Here is a 23848-nt window from a genome sequence, read left to right on the forward strand (position 1 = left end):
TACTAGGCTCGGTCAGAAGAATGAAGCCTCAAATTAAAAATTATTTATTTGGACACCATATAAATGGGCTTGGGTGTTACTTTAACACACCCAACTTAAGCCGAGTTCCGTGCACATGAGTACACGTTATCCACGACAGCGTCTGGGCTGCCCCAGCTTTCCAGAAGCCATTGTCCATGGCACACCAACCGACCAAAGCGTGGCTACGCTCAGACGCTAAGTCATTTTCCTTGAGATTTGAACGGGCATTACCAGGCACAGAAAGCTCACACGTGGGGTTCGCTCACAGATGCGCTGTTAGCCTAGAGAGCATCGCAGAACAAGTCGAGGCAATGCAAAGCTGAATAAGGCTGAAGAAAGGAGCGTTCCCAAAGGCGTGTCCTTGGCCCAGGCTGGACCTGCTGCTCAGATAAGCCAGCATGTACCTTCATGTCGGGGAAAGGGAAGGGCTCGGGTTACTCACAAACTGCACTCTAAGCTGCAGACAAAAGGCCAGGAATGAGTTGACAGAGCCTTGCAGCTTGGCGTGCTGGAACAGCTCCCAGCAGCCGCCTTACAGGAAGGTCGGTCGCTGGCCCACCGGGAAGCGAGCGCGGGGAACGTGCGCACCCCACAAAGCCAGCTCGGTGGGGAGCAGATGCTGGGGATGGGCACCAAGGTCACGGGGAACGGGTAAAAGGGGGGAGCGGGCCGAACCAGGAGCTGCGTTGCTCTGTCTGCCCTCAACACGGCCACTTCTCCGAGGGTCTCTCTTCATTGCACATGCCAAACGCCAGGAGAGACCTTTGCCCCGGCACACGGTCACAAGCGGACGCACAGTCAATGGCTGCAGAAACTTTAAGGGAGTTGTTTCCTGCTTCTAGTCAGTAAAAATGCAAAAAGAACCCAGAACAGAAAACGCATTTCTCGGTATTTGCAGCTTCACTCAAGTCATTAAAAAAATCACTTTGCCACATCCTGACTTCTTAACGTTATCAGTTAAACGGATTTAGAAAAAAATATCAGAAAATGCTAGAATGTTATGAAAAAGCCTCCAGAAGCCAAGGTTACTTACCCAAACTAAATAAATTTTTTCACTACTACATTTTGAAACTCAGCTTTGTCAGCACTTGCAGTTTTTTAAGGACAAAGTCAGAACAACTGCTGGTGCTTTTGCTCTGTGAACACGTACGTCCTCATAAGCAGCGACTGCATAATCCCCGTGCAGCAGTGCACACCGTTTCACAAGAAACCTTAAGTTTCCCAGAAAACAATCAAGATGGCACAAGTACAGAATAACACTGCTTTATCTAAAAATTGTTGCATACAAACTGAGGGATAAACATTCTTCACCAGTGCAGGTAGTTTTTCACGACAGGCTGACGTGCCCCTTTGCACAGAACAGCAGAGCAAAGCTTACGATTTCCCCCCGAGCTTGTGCTCCACCAGGAGAGCAAACCCAGGATTAGGGGTCTGAAAGGTGTTTGTGACCAAATGCATTATTGCGAAGCTGGTGCAGAAGGGGCACGGCCACGGCTCTCTGCGCTCCTCTTCAGAAGGAACACGCCGGCACATGCTAAAGGTAACCAAAGTGTCACCGCAGGAAACAAAACCCAGCCTGCATGGAATCACAGAGAGATTAACTGCAAGAACTGGGAGAAAACAGTATCTGTGAATAATGCCAGACCTGCCAGTAGCATCCCCATCCATGCCCTACATATGAGGACGGTAGAAGTCAGGCTTAGCTGCTTCTGAAACCGTAAGATCAGCCTCGCGCGTTGCGACACCCTGCTTACGAACGTGCTGTCGTGCTCAAGCATTAGCCTGCCAGCTGCAAAACTGCCTTCGCACTGCTTCGTTTCCTGAATTGTGAAATCCAATATTCTTTTCTTCTATTTGCACGCTGACAGAGCTTCCCAGGAACGGCCTCTTTGAGCCAGGTAACAGGAATGAAACTAAAACCCAACAACTTTCAGGAAAAGCTTTCTGAAAGAGCAGGCAGTGCGTTCCATTTGGGTGTAACAACTAAGGTACCGACTCCTGCCTGGCGGTGGGGGCTCTGTGTATTTTTTGGGCCCGAGTCTCCTGTTAGAGTGGGTTTACAGCAATATAATTCATTTATCTTCCTCAGACACACTGCTGACTTACAGTTCATGCTGCTACAGATGTACACCCGAAGTGCTTTCAAAGGGCTTGGCTTTATTGTTCATGGCTTTCCTAGTTTAAAAAAAAAAAAATCCTCATGCCTGTAGTCCACAGATTCCTTGGAAAACAAGCTATCCTCTGTCCCTCCCACCCACACAAGCATTATCAGATTCTTTAAAACACCTGTTATTGTGGAATATAACTTTTTTGTGTTGCTCTAAACGGCAGAACAGAAGGAATAATATTACCTCCGTATTTTCCAGGAAATAGGTTTCTGCATAATTTAATTTTCCACCCTGTGCTACGTTTCTCTGTACATTTTTATAGTATAAATTACGAAAATCTCTATAGACATATCTGTGGCTCAGTTATAACAACCTCATGATATGTTCCCTCCTTAGCCCTGAATTTCTGCCATCAGAGTTTTCGTTCGCTTAGGAGCGTGCAGCAAGCTAGACTCAGCCTGGGAGCTGGCGACCAGGGCTCTCCGAACACACCTGCCTACAGAGGGGCAGAGACCTCCGCGGACCGGCGGCTAAAACAACGCCTAATGTTTCTTTCAGGGCAGTAGAAGGGCACTACGGCATCAAAATTCATAGAGAAGTCAGAAATTTCATCTTTTCTGCTTAAAAGTCCATTCCCTGTGAGGGTAGAGGCTAAGACTTCTTTCTTATTTATTTTTTTATTTATTTTTTTTTAAACACTGAAAAGTACACTCCTCAGCAGTGCGCTGGTGGCTTTAGGCCACATACATCAGCTTAAAAGGTTTATTTTTAACTTACTCTTGCATTAGTCTTGTCAGCAGGATGATAGATTCTGCCTTCTTGCTATCAAACCAAGCGTGCAGACCCAAGTGGGCTCAGAGAGTTTTCATTCTGAAGTGACCTGTGCCTGCAGAGTCTATTTTGCCCGACGGCTCTGCGGCGTGCAGGCCTGTAACACGCCTCTCGGCACAAATATCTCTGTTCAATAAGGTTTAGACAGACTTTTCAGTCTTTCACCGAGAGTAACAAGTCTGAGCTACCCCAGCCAAAACGCTGAGTTACGGTCGCTTGTTGGTCTGCTCGGTTCCCCACGTGTGGTACCTCGCACGCACTGACCTGTTGCACCACGCATGGAGCGGTTTGGCTTTTCGGGTTACCCACAAATGCCAGCCAGGGAGCGATGTGCTACTGCAGAACTGTAACAAACGCGGGAAGAGACAAACTGAGAACCGAAGCTTGCATTTTGTTCTTCTAACGCTGCTGGTTTTAAACCTGGATCTAAAGACCAAGCACAAATTTAACAGCATATAGTTCTGTTCTAAAGTAGAAATTCAAGAATTCTATACATTTCAGGCTTTGACCTCTTCCAAGACACAGAAAATACAAGTAACCTTCCAGTAATTAAAACACAGACATTCTGTCTTATCTTCAAAGACAGAGGAGGAAAGGCCTGCTACCTTCAGAGCCTTGGGATACTGTTTTACAATTAAGGTATCATCAATCTTTAATGATCTTGTTTGAAGGTTATTTAAGCCCTTCCCTTGTGACAGCCCCTTCGGAAAGCCTTAGCAGAGATGGGGCAGCAGCTGCCGAGTCTCCTCCTCCCCCCCAAAAGGTGCTCCGGAGCAGTGGCGTGAGCCGACGTGGCAGCTTCGGCCCCTGCACCCGTCCTGTATCGGTGCAGCCACATTGGCAGCGCACACGGTTTTTACACAGAAATTCATTCACAGCAGCACATCATCTAGTGAGAGACGATACGTTGGCACGGAGGTGCCCCATTGTCTTCTCAAGGAGCTTCATGTCCATGTTCGCTCACTTCAGCAACGCAATTGCATCCCGACACCTGCACCACCAACCGCTTCAGACTCGGCACTTTGTTAATGCTCAGATTTATGTCCTTTTTCAGTTGTTCCTGTTAAAAGTCACTATTTCACCCCCAACACAAACCTGCATTGCATTAACGCTGTGTGGGGGCTTTTTTCTCTCTACTGAAAGAGCAGAAGAGACCATCTTATCTACAGTTAAAGGCTGTGATTCCTTCTTTTTCCTGGTTTAACGCATCAGGATTTAGCAGGTTAATACTTGATACCTCCAAGAATGTGCAAGTCTGAAACAGCAAAATGAAAAAACACTGTGGAAGAAACAGCAATGCTTCCAATTTTCTACTTTACTGGAAAGGCAGAAAGATCCTTTCCACTGTCTCAGCACCCGCAGGCATGCTCTTAAACTCAGCCTTAGTTTGCCATCCCATAAACACTGGTGGGAAATACAGAGCTAATGGGATGTGTCACCAGCATCCTTCCCTAAGCCCCGAGTGCTGTGTTGAAACACGGACGTGGCACCCAGAAATAGCAGTGCAGGAGAGCAGGTTACAGCTTGTTGGCTCTTTTCAGTGGTGTCTTAAGTGAACGGTACCTTCTGAAGCAATGAAGTGAAGCTGAGCAAGAAAGATACATACAAATAACTTTTTCCTCAAAAATTCCCTTCTTTTAAAGAAGCAAATGTTTTCATGGAAATGTTTCCTGCCGCAAAGAAAGAATTAAGTCTCCTAGAAAACTTTTCTTCCTCTATTTTCCATCCTTTTCTTTTTCTGCCTTTTTTTTTTGTTTTGTTTTACTTTAGTGATGACAGAACAAGAGGAAAATGGCAAAACCAAACTTGGACAAAAGATTCTAAAGTCTGAATTTTGGGGTTTTTTTTTCAGAAGTCGTAACAGAACGGAAAGCTCCGTTACGCTACCGCGTATTTCTTTGCACACCGGTTCAGTTTGAGAGGAGCTCTGCTGAAAGCACCTCTAGCTCTGTGCAGGGAGCTCTCTGCAAAGAGCGCCGGCTCCATGAGTTATCCAGCCCACCCGCGGGCACCTTTTTTGTACCTTCTCTATATTGGACACGCTACCCGCTATTTGTGGCGCGCTTGGACTTCACTCAGAGCAGCCACTGACCCTACGCGCTCTGGCCTGCTTTGCCGTATGCTCCCCCCAACCAGAGGCTGCGAGGACATGAGCACAGGAGGAGTCCCGCTCCCCAGATATCGCGGCGAGGGAGCTGGGAGCCTTCCTGCTCTCCTGCAGGCTCAGTAATGACGCACGGGACTGCCAAGGATACACGCTGCCACCGAATCGGAGGCCTCCAAAGGAATGGGAGAGCCAAACATATGCATGTGGAAGAGCCAGGCACTTAACCAGGCTGCAGAACGAGGTGTGCTAGCTCATGCCAACCCTTGCCAAAGGGGGAAAGTGAACGGAACAGAGGCAGTGTTTTCTTTTAAAATTTGGAAGTGAAAGGGAGAAAGGAAGCTTGCATGGAGCCTGGGGGTGGGGTGAAGATGACAAGGGAAGTTGGTGTAATCTGTTTTCTCTTTGCAAGTTGCAAATGAGCAATTATGGCTGAGAATATTTGAAATAAAATTACTGGAACCTGTCACCAGCTGATCGACCTCTGTACAGATGTTATGCTGAATGAGGAGTATGATTAGAGTCTTGCCTATATCAAGCCATTCAGGATCTAATGCCACTTTGGCATGCTCTGCCTTTTTCCTTGCAAGTTCTAGTAGATGCTTCGAGTTGCTGTAGGTGCCCTGTCCCACCTCTGAGACGCCTGCTTGCCAGGGGTGAGCAGATCTCATCTGGAAGGTGAAACCCTACATCTTTCCTGTATTGCTGTGATGGAGACGAGAACATACATTTCTGAGCAGCTACCATCAGAAAGCAAGAATACCGGTGAAGCAGGCTTTAAAAAGAAGTAACACTAATCAGTAATTCAAATCATAGAGCTGTAGTCTCAAACAAGTGGTTAGGTGATGGTAAAGGAATAAATCTCACAGAAACCTCAGCAAGTCCCAGTCTTTCCCCTTTATTGTTCTGGAACGCAAAGACTTTCTTACGAGCTTTAAGTCTTAATTTTGTAACAAGTATTTCTCGCTCTCCACAGCAATAAGCTTCAGCACACGCTCGTCCCCACAGAGACAGCAGCAGCTGATGAAACGCACTAACGCACATGCTCGTGTCAGCGCTGAGCACGACTGCACCGCGCTCCCCCGGACGACTTGCAAACACTACCGGTCTCACCACAGCTACGCCTTGAGAAGGCTGCAGGAGAAAAGAGTGGGGAAGATGACTCCCTATGATCAAACAAGGTTTTTTGGCTTCACTTCAGAAAGGTTACAAGATGGTTTTCCTTTTATGCATGTGGGAGAGTAAGTGCTGCACAGGGGAAGGGCGCGGGAAGGCCGGTTACGCTGCAGCACAGCGGAGTCAAAGAAACCAGGCAAAATAAAAGTGAAACACAGTGTTACTCTGTGGTTCATTTTTCTGTGAAGGGAAATATTAAGAATGCACAGTCTGTGGGCTCCATGTAATCTTTACCCCTATGTAGGCAGCTGCTTTATAAAGATGTTTTTCACAATCATAAATAACCTTTGGAGGTGAACGGGGGAAAACCCTCAAGTAATTATTCTCCGCCTGCTTGTGGACTGAATTTACAGTGGGCAATTTCAGGAGACGTGGCCTTGAGCTTTCCTCTGCTGTGTTTGATGTCTCAAACCTGCAGACCAAGTAAATAATTTGATTCCATTTATTGGACAAATTTAGAGGTCAAAGCTGACAAGCCTTCAAGACCACACAGGTTTCCTCCTTGGAAGCCAAACGGTGGAATGTGCCTTTCAGATACTGCAGGGAAGAGCCTCCATCCCGACACATTTCCATCAGCAGGGTTCAAGAGCTTGCAGCAGCAGTTTTATGATGTGTTAGCAGCTTTTTCCACCTAACAGGTACGTGTTGAAAGTTTAAGGGAACGGATAGTTGAAATGATTTGGTATTATCGGGCAACATGACATTCCCACCCAGCTATCCATGCCACAGCCAGTCCCAATATATCTGTCCTTGACAGTAGTAGTGGTAAACTTTAAAGGTATTTGTTGTTTTGCAGTAGCAAATAAAACAAATAAAGAACTGATTTGTATTTAAAAGAACTGCTCTGGCTTCAAACACCTGCAGTAGTGCAAAATCACGGACAGTTCGGCTTATTGTTTCACACAGTCCTGAGAAAATAAAAGTAAGCAATGAACAGTGAAAACCTTCAGTACATATTTCTCACATGAAAAACACTGACTTCCTTTGCTTTAGAAGTATTCCAGCAAACACACTGAGACTGATACGTTCACCTCCACGTTTAAACTGTGTGGCAAAAAGAAAAAAATCAGAACATTGAATTCGTAATTGTGGATAGTCGCCACGGACACTGCTGCCTAGTGCAATCCAGCACAATCAACATTAAAGCAGCAAACCTTGCGACCAAAGCAGCCTGAACTTAAAATCTCTGCCTTATCCAATGAACAAATGGAAAAGCAGGATTCGTGTGCAGTCCTTACATGGAAAACAGTGGGGAAGAACGGTGGAAAGTTGTTAGCACTACAAAAAGAAATAAAGACGTAAAATTTAATTTTTTTGTTTACTTTGTTACGTATACCCTGCTCCACTGGAAAGGCCAACTAACTGAAATATTTTGATTTGTGCAGATTAGTAGACTTAAAAGATCCAGAAGTAATCTGCCTCCCAGAGTACTTTTGCTAAATGCAAAGCGCAGGCACCTCAAGCCTGGCCTGCAGAGCTCTCCCACGGCAATGGTTTGGGAGGCTGAAGGGCAGACCCTGCTCTGGCAGCGCCGTGCCTGCTCCCACGTGGCACCGCCAGTGCCAGTCAGGTGGTTGCACACCTTCCACCCCTGCACCCCGTGGAAAAGGAGGGCAAAGAGAAAGGTTTACAGAAACAAAAAAAAAAAAAGACTCGACAGGTTCATATAATATACAACGCAACTCTAGGACTCTCGCTATAAACTTTCTTTAGAGCTGGAATTAAGACCATTGCATTGAAGCCCTTGGACAGAGCGTCCCTACGCTTCACAAAGTTCTTCTGTCCAGATCCTTGGCAAGGAGATACCCCACGGCACATTTTGCTGCTTAAATTACTAGTTTAGAGGGATTCCGTTACAGCCCCAATCTCACAGTGCATCGCGTGCTCCCGCGCTAGCTCTGGAGCAGGTTTTGCCGTTCCTTAGCAGCTCTGGAAAGGCAAAGTACTTCTTACACAGAAAAGCAAATACAAAAGGGAGTCGATTTGATCTGACAAAATATTAGGATGTTTTCTTTCAAACTGGTCACTTGGAGCATTAATGCTTTTAAAAGTAAGTCTTTTGAGAGCACAAGCCCACCTGGAAACATACACTTTGGAGACGTAAAAGCAAAGCAGCCCGCTCCTGTTTGATCGTTTCAGTGGTTTTTGCAAAACCAACCGATTTGGGGGCGGGGGGGGGGGGGGTGGAAGGGAGGCGGATCACGACATGGCCACGGCCTCCCCACCCAGCAGTGGGGTCCCAGCCTTCGCCTCGGTGGGGCGCGGGCCCCAGGGCCCGGGGAGGAGCCGGCACCCGCCGCCCTCTCCATTGGCTGCGCCCGCGGGTGAGCGCAGCCTCCTGAGCAGGCGCCCAAATAAAGACTGCACCTGCCGACACCACCTGGAAGGGGGCAGAGCTTCTCCTCTGCGCTCCACCACTTTTTTAAGATCCCCTGAACTTTTTTTTTTTTTACTTCCCACCCCCCCTTGCATGAGGAGTGCCCTGTGTGCCTTTCTGCTCCTCTCCCTACCTCTCCTCCCCAGCAAACCTCTCCCCGCTGCATCCTCGCCATCGCTGCCAGTCCGCCCGGCGGGACCGCGCATCCCAACGCTCAGTGCCACCCGAATAAAGGACCATTCATTTTCTTCCGTTTCACCTCCTCTGGGATTCTGTTCAAAAGAAGGACAAAAAAAGAAGAAAAGAAATAGTCCCTGAATTTATTCATTTACCAGACAGTTTCCTGTCTCCTTAGGTTTTTTTTGTTTTTTTTTATTTTGGTTTAAAGTTAAGTAAAGCAGTTGCAAGACGGGATTGGTACCTAGTTAACCGAGACAGGTGAGTGAACGGTACGACCATGTGTTCTTATGTATTGTATGAAACTGTTGTGAAGCGGGGGAGCGTCGCGCTGGGAGTCCCTTTGCACGGAGGTGGTGTCTCTGGAAGGCTGCTGCGCTGGACAGAGGATGCAGGGTGCTGTAACCAGGTGCGTTAACACCGTTCATACAGCAGAAGCGCTGCTCATTCCCTATGAGCATCAAAGCAGCCGCTCTTTGCTGTTTGGAAAGTGAGGCCAGGAAACAGCTTTTAAAAGGAGAAATGCAAGCTTCTGCACCATTTCCTATGGGTATTTTAAGTCATAAATAACAGCAAAGTTATTCAAAGCAGCAACTGATGATACAGGGAGAGATTCCCTAAAAAATTTCCTAACCTGGCAAGAATTATGTGGTTATCACTGGCCTTTAAGAACAATGTAATTCAATTAGAACCCCTGGAGTTCCTCTGGATTTACACTAGTGCAGTGAATACCAGACTGGAGCAGCCAATCTAACAGCTTAGCTGAGTTTCAATCAGTTGATTCTTCTCTTGATTTTCTATGCAAATCACTTCTAAAATGTTTTCTTCCCTATCCAGAGATATCATGAAAAAAACCCGAAATATTTACGCAAGTAGTCACGGTTGTTATTTTTCCTTATAGAGAAAGTTTTAACTTGCACTAGTTTGACCAGTTTGCTAAGTACTTTGAAGTGCAAAAGTCCAGTCTTGCTGTGCGGCATTACAGATGCTGAAGTATTTAATAGGGTAGGTGAGCTCCCTCCCGAAGAGGCAGAGCTTATCTCCGGGATCAGAGGAGCCAGTGGGCTCAGGTTGCTTCCCCCCCCCTTCCTGGATGTCCTTGTTTATGCTGGCTGTTGCGTACCAGCAAAAGAGAAAAGTCCAAAGGCCTTCTCACTCACTTTTAAAGCAGGGAATCCTGAGCTTTGTAAATGGCCTCAGCTACTGCTGTAAAATCGGGTTCTTCTCCGAGAGCAGTGCACAGTGGTAAAGCCAACTGCAGCCAACCACTCACTGCTGTGTTGTAAAACTTGCTGAAAATCAAGAGGAATGCAGAGCTGTTTTCCCTCTGAAAACTAGTAGCAGCCAATTTCAAGCAAAGGCTTTGGAAAACTCTGAGGGTAACACTGGAGCAAGGCAGAAAAATGGAAACGCCTGAACGAGCAGCAGAACATGCTCTGAGTAGGAACATTTCCTAGAAGAGGCCCAGGCAAAGTCCTTTTCAGACGTAACACCTGGATCAAGTAGGGGTTGCAGAAGAGTGTTGCCTCTGGAAGCCACGCGGTGTCAGATCTGAGCTTCAGAAAGCAGCTTTTACTTTTGCTTAATTTTAAATACAAGCTTATGTTACAGTGAAACAAACTATTATATACTTTTCTAACCAGGATTAGAGCTACTGGCACTTCGGCGAGCACGCAGGGCATCGCACTGAAAATTTCAAGGGCTTGAATCACAGGGCCTAACGCAAAGTCGATTTAATGTAACAAATGCAATGAGCCTTGGCTCAGAACATCTATCTTGATCTCTTAGTTCCCCTATAGACAAAGAAATACAGAAACATTTGCTCACTTTAAAGTTCAGAGAAGACCAGGACAATTTTATCTGACCTTTAGTTAAAGGTTTGCCACTTCTGAGGATGCAGCAGATCTTTGCCGCTGCTCAGGTAGATGCAAAAGACTGCAGCCTGCCTCTCAAGGCTTCTCCCCAGGGAGAAGCAAAAACCAAGTGGTATCTTATTAAAAGTTTGGGAAAAAAAAAAAAAAAACAAAACATGCTGGTAACCTTTAATTTACTTTAAATTCGTTGTTCAAGATTGAGCGGTGGTTAGCTGTTGGAGGGGGATCCCTGGAGCTCGTATTTCAAGTTTTTATTACCGTTGTTTTAATGTAAGATTTTGTTGATAAGCTTAATAACCTGAGCTGTTCCTGAAGGAAGCTGAAGCCAAAGCCAGCCTTGCAGCTGCCTATTTTCTCTCCTGGGCATACTGGTTTTGTGAATTCCAGGCATGAAGTGGTTAATAGCTGGAAGCTGTGCATTAGGCATTTATGGTGCTAAAGCCCGTTGTAACTTGCCTGATAAAAGGCATTTCAAGTAAGCCAGGATTGCATAGAGGAATTTCAGTTGATGGGTTCCTGCCTAGGCCACCCTTTCTCAGGACTTACCCAAATGCTTTTAACATGTCCTGACAAAATGAAGGGAGAGGCTTCAATGCAGCAACAGACAGCAGGTTTATATGTAAAAGCAAAAGTGAGAGAGAAACACCCTAAGCTATTTGTTCTGTTAAATCCTCTGTCAGCACCTCCACAGTGGGGGGTTTCTGGGTTGGCTTTTGTTTTTTTCCCTTAAGTACAGGCAAGCAGTTCAGTTCATCCTCAAGTCAAGTTTCTGCATCCCAACCCACCTTTTGCCAAGCTGCAAAGTACAAGCAAATCAAAAGTTAAGATTTTAAGTTACCCAAGTGCATGGGAGAGTTGGCAACACATGTCGCCACTCAGAACCGGACCCTTCATTTCACGAGGCACTTTGAAAGTCCCGGTTCTCCCGGGTATCAAAGAGGCAGGAACTGTGGCATCGGCCCATTAATTTGGCTTCATGTCCCTGTGAAGCAAAGCCACCCAAAGTGGAAACAATATTTGCCATTCCTCGCTGGGGTATGGTGAACTTCCACTTTACTCATGGGATCTGTGTATTTCAGGGTAGGTTTTTTTTAAAGTTTTTTATTCTTTAGATAAGAAACAACACGCAATGCTAAGTATATGCATTATATTTAGACTTCAGTATCAATTTACAGGTGAAAACAGGACATATCTAAAAAGAGTAAGCTATTTCAATCTATAATCAGACTACTTTGCAAGAATCTCAGAAACATCTTTACTGCATAGATGCAGGAATGGGTTGGGTTGGGGTTTTGGGGGGGAAATATTTCTAACAGTCTTAATTTTCTTTATTTTTGTCTCTTTCACAGATTGGAAGGTCTTTGGAAGAGGCTACACATCTTTTAGAGGGTTTGGACAGTGCTTAGCTTAACTATTTGAATCATCATAGTGCCTTAGGGCAACCCCATCATATACATAATCCATTTCACAGATGCAGTAAGGGGTGTGCATGAGCGGCGGCAGCCTGGCAGCGCCGCGTCGGGACAAGCAATGTGCTCCTCGCTCCTCTCTCTGCCCATGCTTTACAAGAAGCCTGGAGCGAGTGGACTCCAATTACCATATCATGTGGGGCTGTGACTAAGTAAGGTTATTTCTCCCCTATCTAGGCTAAAGGGAAGTAGTAGCTTAACATATTCTCATCATTGCCAAAGGTCTTTAAAAAGAACCAGCACGTAGAAGAAAATTGCCTACTGGCATTCTGTGGATTTTGCAAATTCAGGGGTTTAAGGCCAGAAGGGACTATGGAGATTATCTCGTTGGACCTCCCTTGTAAAAGCCATAAAAGCTCAAACCCTTGAGCGTTTAATTTGGAGAAACTCCTGGTAGTTTAAGACCTTCGAGAGGTGGAGAATTGCCCTGTCCTTCGGTAAGTTGTTCCCACAGTTAACATTACAAGGCATCCCTGGCTACTTTGTTACAGGCTAAATTTACAGTGATGGAAAAACAGGGCTATGGGGAAAAAATAAAAAAGAGCAAATGAAAGTTTTAGCCCATAGCTTCCCCGTAAGCACCGACTGCAGAGTTTCATGCCTCCTACATAGAGTCAAACCTCGCAGGTGTCCCAGCTGTGCTTCCCTAAAAGGTAGGTTAACGTGCAATAAACTCGCCTGCGTTTTCCCGAGTGAAATAAGGATGATCCATGGGTTCTGTTGTCCTTCATTCCACCGGAGTCTGTCTCATACCTAACCAGATTTCAGTGGAGTGAAGCACAAGAGACATGGAGATGAATCAGCAACAAGAAGAGCGGCTTCCCACTGACAGAGAAGGGGAACTGCATGGAAATTTGGATACAACCAGACATCCAAACAGAGATCGAGTGTGCTGGGAAACGGAGAGGAGCAGTACACGGAGCGTTTGAATAACCTGAATATTTCTTGAAAGTCTCCAGTAAGAACCCATTTTGAGAATGTACTTACTTTCTGCATAACATGTAAAGATTAAAAGTCTACAAAGACCACAAGCTGCTTTCTGGAAGGCTTAAATACCTTATTAGCAGGAAATTAAATGCTAATGTGGATAAATCAGATGTGTAACCTCATCGCTTTCAGTCCTCTTCCCTCTAGGATGGTATATCCAGTAAAGAAACCAGAATGTAACCTTGTTTCGGTGCACAGGCCCCGCTCTGCATTCCCTTGAGGACCTTTCTCTAAAGACGCACACCAGCAACACCTGCTTCCTTCCAACTCTCCTGCCACAATGCCTTCAGAATCTGGCAAAACTCCATTAAAATTTTAGACCCATTTATTTTGTAATAAAATGAATGTAAATAAGATTTAAGTTGAGTGAGAATTTAGATTTTTCAGGCTGAGCACAGGATAGATCTTTCAAGGTGTCAGTCTGAATTCCTCAAAGGTTAATGCAGCTAAACATATTTGATGCATAAAAGTGTCACATCTAACACTAATCATTCACCAGTTGTAATTGCCTTTTCAAAGTCCTCGCCTCCCTGAGACAAATGCCTCAAAAAATGAGGTCTGGCAAATTTAAAACAAAGAACCAAATAATGTCCTCCTACAATCAGGACGTATTATTTGCTTTGATAGATTTAGTACCAGATTTCAAGAATTTATTGTCCTGTATTATTTCTCAGCTGCCTGCCTAATCCTCCTTTCCCCCTCCCTCTTCTATCTGACTGACGTTAAAAACATTCAAAAACTACTTGCTGACAGCTTTTCTTACAAATGCAGACCACTGAAGGGTTTGCCCCCTGGAACGCCAGCCAGCCAGCTTCCACCTACGGTGGTGCCGAGCTCCTCTGGTCAGCAGTGCAAGTTGTCAAAGCTTCTGACATTTACTTCCAGGCTCATTCTTAAGCATTACACACACCCTGTGATGGATATCTCACAAAAACTGACCTCCCTGCTTCGTGTTAATTAAAGTTACACTCTATTTCAAATCAAATCATTATGCTAACAGGACCACAACATATTTTCAAAACAGAATCTAGCCAAACCTATACTGTTTCAGGTGTCTGTGTTTTCCTTACTCATCTAATACTGCATCTCTGTAGCTATCTTGAAATACAAAACAACCAAAAAGAGCTCGATATCTTTTCCTGAAGTGTTTTTCTTCAGGGCATCCCAAACAACCGAGACTTTAACAAGCCATTCCTTGGGGTAGTGGTTAATGGTGGAGGGTAACAACAACAACAAATTGGGGGTTTTGCCCCTGTTATCTTTTTGGTGAGACAGAGAGTGAAAGTGCAAGAAGGTAAGTATCACGTGTCAAGCCTAAGCAGATGGAAAATGAACAAGTTTGCTTATTTACCAATTCAGGGTAATAAAATAAGGGTACCTACCTTTCCACCACCTGGGCAGCAACAGGTCCAGAGGGCAGGACCCTCTGCTGGGAAACTGCTCGGTTCTGCTGAAGATCCATTGAAGCACAACACTGCACTCGCCGCCTTCTCACCCTTCCCTCCCCGGCTGGCTTCAGCTTCCCAGGTATAAGAGGCCTGCATTTGTAGGGCACCACGAGCTCTATGGATAAAGACATAAATATAGTTGGGTATTAATGATATGCTAAGGAATATTTACAGTACTACCATTAATATATCACTTAGCCATTTGTTCTTCCCACCCCTACCCCATGAAGGGCATTTTGGCTAACAGCTTTCCATATATTAAAGAAATAGATCTAATGAGACAGCAGACAAAATGCCAGACGCACGCATGGACAAGTCTTTGTCAATACGCTCTGCAGTGAGTAAAACTCCTTTAAGAGATGACAAGTGCTAGGTGATGCAAGCTTGTTATCGAAGAAACCGTGGCTTGTTGCTCACATTGATGTAGCACCAGAGACAAGAAAAATACACAAGTTATTCTCTGGAGCAGCACGTGCAGTCCAAAGGCTGAGTATTTCCACACCTTAGAAAGCAACTGATGATAGAGATCTGGCAAATCAGAGAAGAAAAACTTTCTTTCAGGAAAAAGGAATGAGACTGAAGGAAAACAGTGGAAAAAAAAGTACCAGCCACTAGTCTTGGCTCATGCATTTGCAAACTGCTTCTTAGTGTTGCCAGCACTGGTACTTGGGGCATTACGTTACACCTATACTTAGCCAGGGGCCGTATTAACACCAGGTACCTCCACGCAGAGGAACACAGCCCTTTTTTAGATGCAACCCCCACACACACTTTCCTATTTGCAGGCTCATTCGGTGACACACGGTTTAGCTACATGCAGAGAACTTACAACGTGGTGCCCTTTCCTGCTGCTATTTGTGAGCAGCAAGTCCTGAATAGCATCTGTCACTGCAGCTCGGTGAGGGGGGACTGGAGAACCCTGCCGAAGCGGGCTGATGTGGGGCACATTCGTCTGAAGTGCTGGTTACCAACAGCTTCGGTATCGACCTCCGAGTACAGAATATGAGCCGGACAAACGCGGGAGCTGAGCCTATTCAGAGAGGCCTCTTTCTGGAGAAGGGCACATTAGCCAGAGCAGGAGCCACGCCACCCGCTTTGCCTTCAAAGGTGGCGTTTCTTAGACTCCCATTTCAAAGACACAAGCCACGAACAAGCACTTTGGCACTGGCAGCTTTCACCAGGCGCTTTGTAACCTGTGAGCTGCTCCACTCCCAGAAAGGGCCTTGGCACAGAAACCACGGCACAATCCCCTGCATGGGCAAGTCACTTGCTGTATTGAGGTGCATCACGAAAACCTCAAGCACAGTACCGGCTACAACAGGTAGAGTTGGGGAGAATTATTACCGATAACTAGCCCAAGCAGGGCAGCGCTTTCGATCAAGATTAATTCACTGGGCAGCACAAAAGCAGCAAGTGCACAGCCGCTCCCACTTCCCTGTCAAACTAAAACTGCCACGAGCTGAAAGATGCCTAAAGAGGTACAAAACCAGGCTAAGCTTATACCAGCAAAATATCTGTCCTTTTTGGTTCTTTTCCATAGGAAAGAAGATAAGAAATAATACCATTGAGCTGAGCTGAGCGCCCAGGGAGAGAGACAGCTAGAAAAGCCAGAAGTTTTCAACCTTTTTAATAGGCACGCTTCAGCATTGTGCCTAAATTCCTTACCTAAAGTCACTTTTTATTTGGTAGACAGCTAGGCTTCAAATATCCTCTCAATACAAACCTTATAGCCCTTTCTTTGAGTGGCTTCAAAAAAATGTTGCCTTGTGTCTGGTGTTAACTTTGCAGAGCTCTGAAGCAGAGGGGAGGCTTGGATAAGAGGCCCTTTAGAAACCCTTTACAAATGTAGATTTGATTGACTGACTGATTGAACTTAATTGCAGACATTCTCTTAATTGTACACTTAATTACTGACACTGTGTCAAAAGATTTCTGATGCAGCACCTGGAGGACAACCTTGCAAGTGCCAGTCAAAGCCAGCTGCACAAGACATCAGGGAGGTGCTGCATATTGCTACAGCTTGGAAGGGGAAAAATCATAATATTTTAATAATATACAATTAGGGTTTCACCCACCCTCAAACACGCATGTGCACATACACACAATCACAAATCTCATCGCAGGGAGGGCATCTAATACATCAGGAACAGAAAAGAAACAAAGAATGATAATTATGGGACCATGTGACAGTTCCACCCTTTTGTGGTCTCTCCTAATATCTACAGTATTGTGAGCTGCAGGGGAGGGCAGTATGCCATCGGTTTTGGCAGGAGCGATACAGCTGCTGGCCACTCGCAGTTTACTAACTCCAGATTTTATATGGTAAAACTGTAACCAGAAATAAAACCCGTGATATTTGTTCAAAGGTTAAAATTCTGAATACTTTCAGCAGTGATTTCGGGTCACTGCAGGTCTTCCTGAAAATAGCTATACACAGAGCAAAGATAACAGCATTCTTACTGTTTGTAATAATAAGTGCCTGCAGGAACTTTGTGATTATGGCTCCTGTACTTCTCAATAGGGAAATTAGTATTTTGGTGAACACAAAACTTAAACCCATGCTGCAATAGCTTGTATGTATAGCATGTATGATGCACAAATTAGCAGAAACTAGTCTGGATGCACACCTTTTTTCCTCACAGTATTTTTATCAATAAAGTCACATTTACCAAATCTTGTTATTAACTAGCTGTGCTAGTCAATAAAAGTGAGTGGCTGCAGGGTATTAGAGACACTTCCACTAGTGCTGCACGTGAATCATTGTGGGAATCACAATATCATCAGCACATTTATCCTCACTACGTTTCCAAGCAGTGGCTCTGTTATTCCTGCTGAGGATCCAAGCACAGAGACTGACCGACCTGTAATTCTTATCTGGGTCTCAGAAAGACTCCCTGGCCAGCGGTCAGCTCAGGTCACCTACAGGGTCTATGGCAGAAGCAAAGCCAAGTCCTGGGCTACCGACCAAAGGAGGGATAATTAAAGATAATATTCTTCTTACAGCAGTGCTCCCCAGGAAGATTTTTAGGGTCATCCCACAGCCCCGTGTTGCCTGGCTGCACACTCCCACTCACATACGGCTTTGCACACCTCTGCTTGAGGTGCCAAGAAGGTGACTTTCTTCCCCTGCACCATGCCATGCCTGCTGACAGACAGGCCAGCAGAGCTCCGCGTGTCCGTTCGGAGGTACAAGAGGAGGGCAGCAGTCTCGGGTCAGTTACAGGAAGGGAACCACAGATGCAGTGACTGGCATGTGCTGCGCAGGCGAGGCCAGAGCCGCCCCTCACCGCAGCAGCAAGACCTCTGCGCTAGGGATGGGAAACGGCAGCAGCTGAGCACCAAGCTAAAGGCAACAAGGCATTGAGATGCAAGGATCAAAGGGAAGTTGGATGATGGCAAGCGGGAAGAAGGGAGGAGGAAGCTGAATGATGGCAAGCGGGATGAAGGGAGGTCTATGCAAGGCACAGAGGCTGCAGTGGTATTTACAACCTGGTTTCCTGCCTCCAAATCTACTCTTCACACCAAGGCACATGCGGCAGCTGCTCACACATCCCATTAAAGGCCACGATAAAGAGAGGCACCAAAACTCTCTATGAATTAAGGACTGGCAAAGATGTCGAGAGGGAGAAAATTAAACTTGTTGGAACACTGGTTAGAAGTTACTGCCTCAATAGCTGGACCTCCCTCTGAAGCACCTCTTAGTCTGGAAAAGTCACAGAAACTGGCCCAATCTCTGCTTCCATTGGATCAGAACAAGCCTGAAGACAGTCTGGATAGGCAGGCCTGGTTAGAAAAGGAACGTCTTTGAGGAAATAGTAGCTATGGATTTTATATGTAGCACATCACAGAGATCATATGAATTACAGCCAGCTCAAGTGCTGATGCATAGATACGTTCCTCAAACAAAAAACAAACCCAAAACCCAGGGCACACCAAACCATACAGACAACCAGAAGAGACAATCGGAATTGTTTTACACCCACGTAAGTGTAATTTGCTCCAAACACCTGGAGTCTCGTTAATTTACCTGTGACATGTTGCTACACTTAATTGCCTTTGACAATTAGTAACATTTCAACACCTCCTTTAATGACCCAATTATGAGAACACTTGTCTCCTGCGCAGTAGATAGAAGAAAATAGATGGGTGAACCTCCCAATGCACAACTCCTCTGCAGGTATTTTAATGAAGAGCATAAAAAACAAACCCCAAAGAGGCCATTCTGATTTTGTTTGGCTCACACTACGGACAGACAAGCTGTGTTTGCTCTGCTCGCGCCCCTCCTGGCGCAGGGCTGTGACAGCCACCACTCCGAGAGCCGCACTGTGAAATTAATTACAGGGCAAAGTGCTGGGCATTTGCCTCCCTCCATTTCCTGCTTTTGATGTTTTATCGATTACTTCTGTATGCTAAACAAAGTACATCCTTTGTAAAATAAATCCCATTTCCAAACAGGGAGAGCCATGATGGGCATAGCAACACAAAACCACCTCTTCCAACTACGCAAGCTCCTGCCTGTCTAATGGAAATCTTTGTTAGACTAAAACTTGCAGAATTGCCTTGATGAAATACAATCGCAAGTGCCGGCTGCAGTCTGGTTGCCATTCTCTCTCGGAAACAACCAGGTAAATTCATATGCTACGTCAGGCTGGGCACAAATACTGGATTTGACGACTACGTTGAGTGGAAGAGACTAGGGTAACCTTGCTGCTGCTGTTTGTAAATTTGAGAAATCCCCGCTAATAAACACTGCAGAGCTCAGATGTAAAAAGAGAACATGAGAGGGAGACTGATGGGTCCAGCCCCACATGCAGTGCCACTGCTGGTAAGTGCAGGTCCATTACTGGCCCATTCTGCTCCAACAGTGGTGGCAAATGAGCGCACTGCATAAAGACGACTAGGTTTTGCTTATGTTTCCAGTTCCACAACATGCACTAGGATTTTCTGTGCTTTCCCTTTTCCTCGCGCTTCTCACACCTTTTCAAGTTCAGTTCTCTCCCCAGAGACTCTCAGCCGAGCAGCATGATTCATCCTCAAACTCATGCAACACTCTCGTCAACTCTCAAGTTCCTTTCAGATATCTGCTGAACACCATGCTTCCTCTCACTTTGGTACCTGCATTCCTCCTTCTCTAGACTTATTTAGCTTTGTGAAGCACCTTGAGCTTCAGAAGTTTAAATTCTCCACCAACATCAATCACTGCAACCCCACTGATACGGTCGAGCAAGTCTGACTTGCACCATGCACACCAGTGACACACCACAAGAGGTTTCACTGAAAGCTTTCCAGTCAGATCTGGCAGGGATGGAGGGCTCTCGCACCACCTCATAACAACTGTTGGTTCCTTTTTAACAGCAGCTCTTGAGTTATCTGGGTCAGGACATGACCTGGATGCTGATGGGCATTTGCTGACCAGTTTGTGCCCATGTCCCAGATAACTGGAGAGCAGTGAGCACTGACTCAGCTCTGGGAAGTGCCTGTGGGGCTCGACGGGGCCACACGCTCACTCTGATTTCATAGAATCATTAAGGTTAGAAAGAACCTCTAAGATCATCAAGTCCAACCGCCAGCCCAACACCCCCAGGCCTCCTAAACCATGTCCCCACATGCCAGGTCTGCAAAGTTTTTCAACACCCCCAGGGATGGTGACTCCCCCACCTCTCCGGGCAGCCTCTTCCAATGCCTGACCACTCTGGCAGGGAAGATGTTTTCCCTAATCTCCAACCTAAACCTCCCCTGACGCAGCTTGGGGCCGTTCCCTCTCGGCCTGTCACTGGTGACTTGGGAGCAGAGACCAACCCCCCCCTCACTCCAGCCCCTCTCAGGCAGCTGCAGAGAGCGAGAAGGGCTCCCCTCAGCCTCCTCTTCTCCAGGCTAAACCCCCCCAGCTCCCTCAGCCGCCCCCCAGCACACTTGTGCTCCAGACCCTGCCCCAGCCCCGCTGCCCTTCTCTGGACACGCTCCAGCCCCTCAAGGCCCTTCTTGTCCCGAGGGGCCCAAACCTGAGCCCAGCATTCGAGGTGGGGCCTCCCCAGTGCCGAGCACAGGGGCCCCATCCCTGCCCGGCTCCTGCTGGCCACACCAGTGCTGGCACAAGCCCGGGGGCTGGTGGCCTCCTTGGCCACCCGGGCACTGCTGGCTCATGCCCAGCCGGCTGTCAGCCAGCACCCCCAGGGCCTTCTCCGCCGGGCACTTCCCAGCCCCTCTGCCCCAGGCCTGGGGCGCTGCCTGGGGTTGGTGCGACCCAAGGGCAGGACCCGGCCCTGGGCCTTGTTAAACCTCACACAACTGGCCTCGGCCAATCGATCCAGCCTGTCCAGGTCCCTCTGCAGAGCCTTCCTGCCCTCCAGCAGATCAACACTCCTGCCCAACTTGGTGTCATCTGCAAACGAGGATGCACTCGATCCCCTCGTCCCGATCATTGTGTAAACCTCCCCATGTCCAGAAAACCCAAAACTCCACCGCTAGAACCAGTCTCCGAGCCACGTGTTAATCAGGCGAGTTTTCCTGTTCCTTTCAGTATTCTTCTTTGCCACTGATGGGATTGACCAAAACAGTACCTGTGCACCTGATCCTTCAACCCATCGCCCCAGTGCCCTAAAGCTCCTTTTGATCACTCTTTGACTTCTCTCCACAACCTCATCACTGCTCACCTGCAAAACCAAGAGCGGGTAATAATCAGAGGGCCGTACCAGACCAGGGAACATTCTAGTAACATCCCTAACCCTGGCCCCAGGGAGGCAGCAGACTTCCCCGTGGGATGGGTCTGGTTGCAATATTGGCCCCTCTGTCCCCGTCAGAAGGGAGCTGCCTACACCAATTACCCTGCTTCTCCTCTTAACAGAGGCAGCCATAATGCGTGTGGCTGACCAACTCTCCCAGGGAACCCCCTGGATGGACCTTTGCCTACATCCTCGTTTGCCTGTCCCTCAAGCTCCAGAGCCCCGTATCTGGTGTGTAGGGGCAGCTGGGAAGGCAAGGGAAGCCAGGAGGGGATTCGCCTGCCGCCCCAAGCAGGGACCTGTGTCCACTCCCCCCCATCTCTTAGATTCCCTCCTTCTGTTTGGTGGCAAGAGGGTTGGGGACCCTCTGCTCCTTGTGGACCCTCCACCCGCTGCCTCAGCCCCAGGGATGGCAGGTGTGGCTCCATCAATCTACATCCTTCACGCTCCCTGATGCTCCTTAACCTTTCACAGGATCCCAGAATGGCAGGGGTTGGCAGGGCCCTCTGGAGCTCACCCCGTCCCACCCCCTGCATGAGCAGGCACCCCCAGAGCAGGGGGCACAGGGCCACGTCCAGGCGGGGGGTGAATGTCTCCAGGGAAGGGACCCCACAGCCTCCCTGGGCAGCCTGTGCCCCTGCTCTGGCACCCACACAGGGAAGGAGGTTTTTCTCATATTTAAGTAGAACCTCCACGTGCTTTCTCTCACTGGAGTTGTGTAAACAAGGAGCAAGTCAGTAGAAAGTTCACCAGCCACAAAGCTAACCCAGACTGGCTTCTCCAAAAGAGCTGGTGTAGTCTTAATGCTGGATAGAGTTTATGAATAAAACAATGTTTTAATAAACTACCATTACATTTTGATTGAATAGCATTTGGACTGCATAGGAGCAGACATATTCCTGAAAGTAATTGGTTTTCCACATCTGCTTTCCTTTCTAATTGGACTAATTACTTCAGTGTAGGATCATGTTCACTACTCTCCAGAAAGCAAGAAACCTTGATTTACAGTGAGAAGAGCAGCAATTAGAGAGAATTAATTCATACAGCAACATCTAAATAAATCATATCATGAGAAGACAGCAACGTAATTATTGTGACTGGTGACTCCCTTGTGGAGAAACATCATCCTTAAGCCTAAATCAAGCAGCTCAGTTCTCCAAGGAATCCACCGCAACTCCTCCAATTTCACAGAGCATGTACTACCAATTTTATTTTTAAGACCTAATTGAGGTGCATTGTCAAAAACAATAGGGTCTAACACTCCTCAGGCAGCTGAGAAAAACAATCAAATCCTTGACAACTCCATGTTTGTCCTCTGAATCAAATGTGTGTTCAACAGCCATGGATAACATATGCCAGCAGCAGCTTCCAATCAAAGGTGCATGAATTTTATGGGTGTAATACCCTCCATGATAAGCCAGGCTTTTCTTACTCTCCAAACCCAGTCCGCCCTATCCAGATGGCTGATTAAAAGGCTTAATGATGAGAACATGCTGAAGTACGGGGTTTCAGAAGATGATCCTGCCCCTTAGATTGATAATTTATCTTCCAACTTATACATTAGCAGTCTGGTCCTACCTTCTTGATGGAGATCAGACATCTCTTTGCTACCTTGGCAAGCAATGAAAGCCATTTCACCAAGGCAGAGCTCCAGTCATCTGCTTATTAGTTTTGTCCTTATTGCCATTCTCATCAAGTCACTGGGAACTTTGGTGCTCTTCTCACAAATGCCTCCTGCCAAGGAAAACGCTACCTTCTTATATTGTTCATGTACTTCCAAAGAAAACCCACAATGCCTTTTTTGGGGGGAAATGGAGAGGATTTCCACACATGGACCAGACAGCACTGCATTTTCTGTGCAAGAGCTCCATAGCTTAGTCTGCCACGCCAGGAGCCACCTCTGGGCATGGAGGCAGAACAGCCCAGCACTCCACCGCAGTAACTGCTTCTCTTAATATGGTTGTTCTACTTCAGAATGTGTCTCCATACGACTCTCACCCTCTGAATTCATAGTGGGCATTCCCCATTTCAGAGACACTTGCTACTTTTACAGATTAGATAGTCACATTGTCTTATTCTGTCATATGACATGCATAAGCATGACAAGAATTAGCATAATATGATGTTATACTTTATGTCCAGAACCTGACACATTATAAATCCCTTGCATCAGAAAGCCAAGTTTCACATCCAAACAATTACCTTCTTTTAGCAAATGCTTGATCCATTAGGAATTAAGGTGATAAATTGTCAGTTCAGACAGGTGGAAGCATATCCATCTCGATTTGTCATTCTTTTGCCACAGCAGATAAACACATTCATCAGTTATAATGCCTGCTTGCTACAAGCAAGGCTCCATGATTTGGAGGGAAAAGTGTTTAACCCTAAGCCTGGAAGAAAGCAAAGCTTGTAGCTTTGTGGCTTTAAGAATATGCATTTAGGAGCCATAGCTCTTTCTGCTATTATTTACTGCTATTCAAATCTTTCCTCTCTTTCCTTCCAATACATTTTCATGGTCACCATTAAATCATAAACATTAAAACAATTAAGTAAT

The 23848-nt window shown here is 46.5% G+C and overlaps 2 long non-coding RNA genes across 2 annotated transcripts in view; one reads left to right on the forward strand and one right to left on the reverse strand.

The window, feature by feature from the left end:
* LOC142067251 (uncharacterized) overlaps positions 1-23009 on the reverse strand; it is a 307523-nt gene extending 284514 nt beyond the window's left edge. The window contains exons 1-4 of the long non-coding RNA XR_012663941.1: positions 22873-23009; positions 21133-21225; positions 14507-14687; positions 8751-8889 (exon numbers count right to left, since the gene is read on the reverse strand). This is a non-coding gene — a long non-coding RNA (uncharacterized LOC142067251). The remainder of the gene's footprint in view (positions 1-8750; positions 8890-14506; positions 14688-21132; positions 21226-22872) is intronic.
* LOC142067252 (uncharacterized) lies at positions 8623-14498 on the forward strand. Its single transcript, XR_012663942.1, has 3 exons — positions 8623-9055; positions 12018-12790; positions 12899-14498. It is a non-coding gene; the product is annotated as an uncharacterized LOC142067252 (long non-coding RNA).
* Positions 23010-23848: the final 839 nt, after the last annotated feature.

The sequence above is a fragment of the Phalacrocorax aristotelis genome, chromosome 21 (assembly GCF_949628215.1).
Source record: "Phalacrocorax aristotelis chromosome 21, bGulAri2.1, whole genome shotgun sequence".
Classification (NCBI taxonomy): Eukaryota; Metazoa; Chordata; class Aves; order Suliformes; family Phalacrocoracidae; genus Phalacrocorax; species Phalacrocorax aristotelis.